Source organism: Tupaia chinensis, unplaced genomic scaffold (assembly GCF_000334495.1).
Source record: "Tupaia chinensis unplaced genomic scaffold, TupChi_1.0 Scaffold000346_1, whole genome shotgun sequence".
In the NCBI taxonomy this organism is placed as follows: Eukaryota; Metazoa; Chordata; class Mammalia; order Scandentia; family Tupaiidae; genus Tupaia; species Tupaia belangeri.
In genome coordinates, this window is record NW_006159840.1 from 5,400,846 (window position 1) to 5,410,920 (window position 10,075).

General features: G+C 36.1%; 1 long non-coding RNA gene across 1 annotated transcript in view; it reads right to left on the minus strand.

The window, feature by feature from the left end:
- Positions 1–10,075, minus strand: part of LOC114008462 (uncharacterized) — a 29,307-nt gene that overhangs the window by 14,789 nt on the left and 4,443 nt on the right. The window lies entirely within an intron of this gene.

The following is a 10,075-nucleotide window of genomic DNA, read 5'->3' on the forward strand; positions in this document are numbered from 1 at the left end:
AGAGAAAAATAGAGAGGTGGGACATTTGGGGGATGCAGAATTGGGGGACTGTCTGTTGATGATCGGGTATGTGATATTTAACCAGACTGCTGTGCAGTGTGTTTATGCTGGGAAAATTTATTTAACAAGCTGTGTTGATGTACAATGATTAAATGTATAAAATAATTTTAAATTAAAAAAAAAAACAGGGAAAAAACTAAACTACAAAAGCAAAGCAGAAAAAAGCAAACAAACAAAAAAGAAAGCACTGATCTAAGGGAATGCCTGTATTTTCCCTAAATCAGGAATTACCCAATGAAAAACAATGCATAATTATCCCTAACTAAAATAATTCCTTGGAATTTTATCCAAGTTTCAATTCAGATATGAAAATAACTACAGAGGCCAATGTGTAGCATGGTGGTTAATGTAGCTAGATCTCACATGGCTGACTGCATGGTTCAAGGACTGGACTGGTAGTTAGAAAATGCACCAGGGATGTTTGTGCATGCCCAAAAATACAAAGAGGAAAATGAAAGACAGGGGATTGTGGTGTGGCTAACCACCCCAGGGCTTGATTTCTCATTTTTTCTGTCTCTCTGGCAAAAGTGGATGCCCTATAGCAAAACTAAAGAAAATTTTAAAATAAAAGAAGGTAGCATTAACACCACTATTTCTATTCTAAAAAAAAGTAAGTGAAAATAAAACTTCACAGCTCTCTATATAACCAGTTTACTGATCAAATGAAACTAAATCATCTAATATCCTCAATGACAGAATTTACGGTATTTTGTCAGATTTAGAAAAAATAATTCGTTATTAATCAGGCCCTATATCCTACTAAATGCTTTTACATATTTTATTTCATATAATCCTCACAAAACAACCCTACAAAAACTTTATTTTCATTTAAAGACAAAAATATCCCATTTTGATTAAATAACTCGTCCCCAGTTTCATACAGAACTGAAGTGAAATAGGCTTAAAAACTTAAATCTAATTGCTTGATTCTATTGATCTTAATGACACATAATTTTCAGAGAAACCAGGGACTAATACTATTAGCAAAATAATCAAAAAGACCAAATTAATCTGCACAGAATATCCCATAATATTTTCCATAAACCTCAAAATGTATTCTCTGAAACAGATGGAAATGACATGTAAAAGTAACAAAGAAAGACAACCTAATTCCAAGCTAAAATGAAAAATGACATCAAAAGTGAGTAAGATTAGGCTAGTTTAAGGAAAGTCTACCTAGTTTCAGCTCATGCTGTAACCCATTTAACTAAAAAAAAAATACTGAAAAGATTAAAATTGTGTTTTAAAAATAACTACAAATAACAAAGTTCATAATGTAGATGTACATAAAAAGTAACATTAATATTATATAATATTAATATCTTGTAATACTAATATTCTATAACAATAGTTAAAGAAGATTACTGAATTAGAGAAGATTCCTTCTACATCAATATAAGTTCAATAAAGGAACATTTATTTTACCTTTATTGCAAAGTAGAATAACATTTAGAAACCAAGAAAACTTTGAGACGAATGTATTTCCCAAGAGCAAATGCACACATTCCTCACAATCTCGTTTGGAATATTGTCACCTCTTTCCCAAAACTACAGCCTCAGTTGGCATCTACATCTTCAACTTCTACTTCTCAAAGGCTTATCAGACTTTTTCTTTTCTTTTCTTTTCTATCCTTTTTTTTTAACAATTTTTTTCAGAAAAGGAAATTTCTGGCAAATAAAATCTACTCATTAGTTTTACATAAAACTTCAACAACAGCAACAAGTATAGCCAGAATATTGAAGGAGAATATAAAGTCAAGCCCAAAAGCAAAATTTAATATTCAGTAAAGGTGAGGGTAGGTGTGATCTCTAGCCTATGATAAACAGGAGATATTTAATAATGTTCTTTTGGATCATCAGGTAACTTTTTAAAATCATAGATAGTACAGTTAATTTCATCCAAATAATCTTTACGTAGTTAAAGATTTCACAGTACAGGGCCAGTCTTTCTGGCACAACTGGTAGCATACCAGATTGCAGGGTTGTAAGCCACATGCTAAATGCAGTTTGAGTCCCAGGCCTGGTTGACCTGAAAAACATGGCAGGTGTGTTTGTGCATCCGGGATCCTGAGAGGATACTTCTTTCTCTCTTTCTCTCTTTCTCTTACTTTCTCTCTATCTCTCTCTCTCATGCACATGTGCCTGTGCTCTATTATTTTTAAAGATATTTGCCATAGGACACGTGCACTCTCTGGAGAGAGATAGGCAGAAATTGAGAGAAATGGGAAAGTAAAAACTCATCCTCCAGGGGAATGGCCACAGTGCAATCCCTCTTCCATTCTCCTGATGAGATTTTGGGCATGCATGCATATGTCTGATGTGATTTTCAAGCCATCAGGTCTGGGACTTGAACCAAGGTAGTCAGCTATGTGGGATCCAGTGTCTTAAGCACCATGCCATCTGCTAGCCCATGATTTTCTTTTAAAAGATGTTATTGTATACTAACACAATGTTTGTGCAGAAAATACATATTAATATTTTATGTAGTCTTGGGTTATAGAAATTTAAAAATTTTCCTACTGCATTTTTTTCCCCTGTATGTAGATAAAATCTAGATGGGATTATATTTAGCCAGATACTAGGAAATACTTGAGTTGACTCCTTTCATAGGAAAGTGGTCAGTCTCAATGAAAATGTCAAAATCATCACATTTCACATTGGCTTTGAGAATGTTATCAATTCTTGACCCCTGAAACCAAATCTAGTCTTTGGTTGCTAGTATTGATATTTAGTATAGTTTTTTGTTGTGGTGGTTTTGTGTTTTTTAGATTTTTGCCATAGGGTATGTACACTTACCAAAGAGAGACAGAGAGAATAAGCGAGAAATCACCTCCTGGGGGGGATGGACACACCACAATAATCCTTTGACCCCATATACCCACTATGATTTTCTAGCCATCGGGTCCGGGATTCGAGCTGTGGTCAGTCATGTGGTAATCCAAGACATTTACCACTATGCCACCTGCTGACCTTGTAGAGTTTGTCTAAGAGAATAACATTTTGGAAAATTCTCACAGAAGGAGGATGTTCCCTGGCCAATCTAAATAAACCTAAGTTTACAAACATGCCAAACTGGCTGCATTGTCATTGCTAATAGAAGGGCAATATCTCCCAGTTGTGACTCCCAATAACAGAAACCTTAAGGAAAAGGACCAATAGATTTGATAGCATATGCAATTTTAAAACATGTTTGGGACCGTCAGGTGGTGTGGTGGTTAAAGGCACTGGACTCCCACATGGCTGACCACAGTCTGAGTCCCAGACCTGGAAGCTTGCTCTCTCAAAATCTCTCTCTCTCTCTCTCTCTCTCTCTCTCTCCTTTCTCTCACTCTGTCCCTCTCTGGTCAAATTAAAAATAAATAAATAAATAAATACAATAAAGTTTAAAAATTTCTAAAGAAAAAAACACATTTAAGCCTATAATAATAAACATGAACAAGGATAAAAAGCAAAGGAATAACTGAGAACTGTAGCTTATATCACAAAAATGGCTATAATCCTTACTTATCTATAGAAGAATTGTCAATAGGAAAATGGGCTAATGCATGAATAAACAATCCACTAAAGAAGAAAGACAGATTCTGAGTAAAAACATGGCTATCATTGCTTTTTAATTTTTAAAAATTTCACTGGTGACCAGAGAAATAGAAATTAATAATAAGATAAATTATGGGCCCAGCATATGGTGGTTAAGGGCTCCAGACTCCCATATGGCCAACGTGGTTCAAGTCCAGGATCTTACTGCTTGCTTTCTCACTTTCTGTCTGTCTGGTCAAATTAAAATAAATAAAGTAAAATAAAATAGTTCTTAGCAAAATAAATAAGATAAGTTTTTACTAAAAATATTTTCAATAAAAGCACCTACCATGTGTTAGAATAAGCAAACATTGGCACCTAAGTGCACAGTTTACAATGCAAATTGGCAGATGTTGGAAGACTAACTTGGTGTCCTGCATCTAATCATTCTCAAAAGTAGAAATCCTTGGAAGCAACAATTCTACTTTTAGATATGTAGCCCCCCAAATAGTTATACAAATGCATAATTATGTATTGAATTGATGCATAATGGCTACCATTTGTAATAAATTGGCTGCCTTCCAAGAACATTGCTAAATACTTCACAGAGGGTGTTTGAGTTCACTCTCAGGATGCCTGGGGAGTACCATCCTCCTTTGCACATGAGGGAACTAAAGGCTCTGGAGAGCTGGGAGAGGAGCTCACCTGCTCAGAACGATTTGCAGAATTGTGTTGGAATTTAAGCAGTCTCCACAGACCAGGGACCTAAATGCTATACCATAAAGTCTTGCTCCATGAACAGTACTGCACTGATACTTAAATAATAAGAATGAGGAGGAGGAAAAGGAAGTGAGGAAAATTAAAAAAAAGAAAGAAAGAAAACAAAATTAACCAACATTGTGAAAAAAAATGTTCTAGTGAATATGCAATTTTTGTTATATGCACCAAGTGAAAATGAGGATGCAGATTTATGTTTCTTAACCAGAAAAGCTGTTCTAATATACCTGGAACAAAAATAAAAACTTTTATATGAAGATAAATATATGCATAGCAATATGATTAAAATTTTATGCAGTATATATTAGAAAATTTTATAGTTGTTTATAACCTTATATATAATATTTTTCCAAAGAAGATATACTACTTAATAAGAAGAACTGATTACAGTTTAAAAGTAAATAAAACGTTGAACTGTAGAACCAAAGTCAAGGACTCAGAGTCTCTGGGCATTCCGGTCTATCTGAAACCCACCCTAGCATTTTGTGAACTCTTCTATTTATAAAGTTCCCACATTACTAGTGAATTTTAACTGAACTTTTTCAAAACTTTGATAGGCAGGATGAGAAAAATGGCTTTTGTGCTTGTTAACTGTCTTTCTAGTAACGCTTCTAAGTTGAAATATCTTCCCAGTTACCTGTTATTTTAAAAAGTTTAGCTTACCACACAGGAAACACACTTGCACCTAAGTTGGAGAATACTTAGACAAACCGATTGGGCAACAATCCACTGGCCAGCTCTCGTGGATCTCAGTTATGTGGAGGGAAGACAGTAGCTGTAAAAATCCAGACCTAGCTGACCTCCTGCTCACCTCTTGTCAGGTTTCTTGTCCGTGCTGCTGTGGGCTTTCAATAACCACGCCACGGAGAGGAAGAGCAGGTCACCAATGCCCTCTGTGCGCGTGTTTCTTGGGAAAGGATTCCGAAGCAGAAGAGTGAAAGTGGTGATTTACTGTCCATTAAAAGGTGCTAATAAGCGGAGAGAAGAAAGCCACTGCCCAGAGCCTGCCCGGCTCACAACCCCGGATCTCTGCATCATATAGGTACTGGGAGCTAATGAACGTTTTTATATGGCCAGCCATAAAAAGGGCCAATGGCTCTCTGAGCAGTAATGGACTCAACAGCAAAGCCTGCCTAACAGGCTTCATCAGGAGCTGTGAAAAAAAATCAATTGCCTCACTGAGGTCAGTCTCACACAGCTTGGCAGCGAAACAATCTAGTGAGGGTCAATCCACTGCTATTTCATGGAAATTAAAAACTGACTCTGGAATTGTGTTTCCCTCAATTTTAAAAGACAAAACAAATACATTCCCCACTCAGTCAATCATAGTTGTCTATATCACAAGCTGAAAACAACCAGGAAAAAAAAAAAAGAAACCCTAAATAAATAAGTAAACATTTTGTTCTGATTCAAATAAAAACAAAGACAACATATTTGCATCAGACTTTCAGTTCACTAGTCGTTTTTAACCACCTTCGGAGCTAAGCATCATTATCCTTGTTTTACCTAAAGCCCCACAACTGTCCTCCAGGGCTAAACTTGGATTTAAACCCACGTCTGTGATTCCAACTGCAGAAAGTAGGTTGAAGCTTTTCTCCCATGTTTCTCTGCCCCATTTTGAGCAGATGGTTAGACAGTGTCCTCCGTGGTCTCTGGGATCAGATGTGGCAGGAAGTGCTTAGAGCCGACCTGACTCACATGGGAAAGGCCCTGGGTTCATGAATCAGTACTTTCCTGAGCACACTGGCGAGTGTGTCCATGGTCTGGGCAGGATGAAATTAGGGGCAGATTGGCCTGGGGCCTCTGTTGGAGGTGCTTTCCTCTCTCTCCTCTCTCTCTCTCTCTCTCTCTCTCTCTGGAAAAAATACATAGATAAGCTTTATTTTTCCTTTTACTTTTTTTTTAAAAAGGGAGTTGGAGTCATTGTGTTCTGCCTCCTTGAAGGTGCACTCCCAAAGTTTTAACTCTAGAGACAACTAGAGTGTTTGGCATGAGCCGATGCCCAGACTCTGTCCTTCATTATCAGTGCTATTTTCTTGTGCTTACAGTGACAATATTCCATGTCTTTAGTAAAATAAATCTGATTCTCATGTTGTATTTCTCTCCCAATATGCATATATTATCTGTTTATGTTTAATGGAGAAATGAGAATAAGGTACATATGGAATTTTATTGCCAATTAAGAGACTTTTTGAGAGAAGGGAGCTGGCATAATACTTCAACCCTAAAATTCTGTCTGATAATGATGATGAAGACAGGGTCAATTTCAAGCTCCAAAAAAAGGATATTGAATTGACACCTCCTCTGAGTGTCACTGAGTTGTTTTAATGAACTTTCTGATATCAATGATAATATGTTCTGGAATGAAAGAACAGTATATAGTCAGGACATCTCAATATTAATCTGATCTGGAACTGACCAGGCCCTCACCAATGGGACTGCTTGGCTGAATTTTCAGAATGTAGTAACCTAAGCAAGTAAATCCAGTCTATAGGTCCCAGAGGGTTAGGGTATTGAGGTGATAAAATGAATCCACATAAGTTCTCTGAGACAAAAAAGAAGACACATCATCTAGCAAACTGGCCTTGGGAAGCCAAACCCTGGTACCTACAGCAATGCCTTTAGAGGCATCTGCATTTCCACAAGTGGACGATTAATTAAGATTGCTCTTAAAAGCTCAATGTGCAGCATTTTGTTTTTGAATTACTACTTACTTTGCTCAGTTCTAAAATGTCATACATTATAAAGCACATTGATTTTGTTATAGCTTTACGAAGAACAAGAGAACTATCGAATTAAAAATACCTACCCAGGTTTCAATAATTTAAAAGTGATTGAAAAAGTGATTGTAAAATTTGAGAAAATATTTTAAAAATTAAAATTATCATAGTGCATATTACAATTTTTATGTATTCTTTAGTTTGTCCAAGTATTAGCATAGACACTATTTTTCCCACATTTTATTGATTCACAAAATATCTTAATTAATCTAAATACTTTCAATAGCAAGTTCAGCTGATAAGTACATATCTGTGAACACATTTTTAATTTTAGGTATAATGAGATACAACCTAACTCCTGTCAAAACACAAAGACTAAAAATACAAAAGGTGATAAGTGTTGGCAGGGATGTGGTGAAAAGGGAACCCTCCTCCTACACTGTTGGTGGGAATGCAAACTGGTCCAGCCACTTTGGAAATGCAAGCGGCCCCAGCCACTGTGGAGAACAATATGGAGGCTCCTCAGAGATCTACAGATAGAACTACCATATGATCTACCAATCCCACTTCTGGGTATCTACCCAAAGGACAAGAGAAAGTTTAGTCAGAAAAGTGCTTGTACCTCAATGTTTATCACAGCATTATTCAAGATCGCTAAGACATGAAACCAATCCAAATGTCCACAGATGAATGGATGGAAAAAGTGTGGCACATATACTCTATGGAATACTACTCAGCCACAAAAAATGATAAGACCCTGACATTTGATATAAAGTGGTCAAATATGGAAGATCTATGGCTGAGTGAAGCAAGCCAGGATATGAAAGAAAGATATTGTATATATCCACTTAATATATACTAACTATTCACACTTTATGTTAGAGATTGAAATATTGGAAGGCATAAAAGCACTGAAAATATTAAAGGATGATGAAGACAGTGTGGAACGGGGGCAGGGCAGAAGAATGGGGGGAGGGGGAAGGGGAGAAGACAAGGATAGCAAGAGAACAAATAGAGAGGCATGATATTAGTGGGACACAGAAATGGTTTATTACCTGTTGATGTTAACATGGATAGTATTCTCAACTGGACTGGTCTGAGAAGTATTTCATGTTGGGTAAATTCTCTTCACAAACCAAGTGATATATAGTGATTGAATGCTTAAAATAAGTAATGAGAATAAATAATAATAATCTGAGAAAAATGATGAAAAGCTATTTGATGATGATGATGGCAGAATGAACACACTATAAGGTGGCACCTGGCTGAGGCTATAGAGCTTACGGAGGTCATTAAATAGGTATTACATAAATATATATTTTTAATTTCAAGAAAAGCATTTTTAGCTTTAATAAATCAAAATCAAAAGATGTTAAGAGACATTTGGTTAAGACTTAAAGCCAGGAAAAAGGTTAAGATTCTGTTCAAATAGTAGGTAGATTAATCTATCAACAGCTCAAAAGAAAACAGAAGTCCTTAAATCTGAAAAACAAAGCATAGAAGAAAATCAGTTATGTTTTAGTCAAAAGTCATAAAATTTTATTTCACAAGTTCAGTCTCATGTACTTAATCTTCCTATTATTATTATTTAGTGGTAAATTAGTAACTTCTAGTCTTTTTCCTTTTTTTTTTTCTGTAGTACACATGTACTTACCAGAGAGAGACAGAGAGAAGATGAACGTGAAAAGTGAAAAACCACTTCCTAGAGTTGGAAAAGCCACAGCCCCTTCTCCTCCAGTTTTCTAGTCCTTTCCAGGATTTTGGGCATGCACACACAAGTGTTCAGTGTGATTTTCACACTGCCGGGTCTGGGAATCGATCCACCTGAAATGCTATACATTGAGCTTTTAAACAGCCACTCTCAGAAATGCAGAAACTTTAAAGGCATGCTGAAGGTGCCAGGGATTGGCCTCCCATGGCCAGTGTACTGTATGGTGTGTCTTCTTTTTTGTCTCAGTGCACTAGATGGATTCATTTTTGCACCCACATTGTCTGCCATGTTGGTTGGATACAGCAGTTTAATCTCCACATCACTTGCTTTCTTGCTTTCTCTCTTTCTCCCTCTTTCTCTCTCTCTCTCTAACTCTGTCCCTCTCTGGTCAAATTAAAAATAACAAAACTAAGTAAATAAATAAAGTTAAATAAAATAATTCTTTAAAAAATAAATATAGACATGTACAGACACATTTTAAATAGTACCCTAAACAATTATCATGTTTCAATAGACAAATATAGTTTTTATATTTTGGAATTTCATTTTATTATATAGAATTCAGAATAGCACTTATACCTGTTTGAATTTTTTTTTTAATTTTTTTTGGAGAGGTTTTCGCTATAGGGCGCCTGAGCTCGCCAGACAGACAGAGAGAGACAGAGAGACAGAAAGCGAGAAATCACCCCCCAGAGTGGATGGCCACGCTGCAATCCCTTCTCATCCATTCTCCTCTCAGGATCTTGGGCACACACTCACATGCGCCTGGTATGAGTTTAAGCCACCGGGTCCAGGACGCGAACCGCAGTCGACTACGTGGGAGTCCAGCGACATAGCCATTACGTTAACTGCTGGTCCCCCTGTCTGAAATTTTTTTAGTGAAATTTAATGTGGTATATATTATACTTGGTAAAAAAAAAATACCACCTTACGTAGTGAGGACGAATGTGCACAGCTGTGTAATGACCATCACAGTTAAGATAGACAATCTTTACATACCTGTGGGCACATGCGCAAGTCTTTGTGTGGAGAGAAATTTTTATAATGTATAGGATTAAGATTAGTGGGTTGATTCTCTTAGTGTAATCATTGATATGGTTGGACTCAAATGTACCATTTTAATAAGCATATTCTATTTCTCCATCTATTTGTTACTTTTTCCTCTTTACCTATATTATTTAAGATTTATTGAATATTTTTATGATTTTATTTTGTCTCTGATGGTATAGGGTTTGAATGACATAATTTATTAAAGTAAGTTCAAATTACACCACTTTACAAAGAGTTCTTA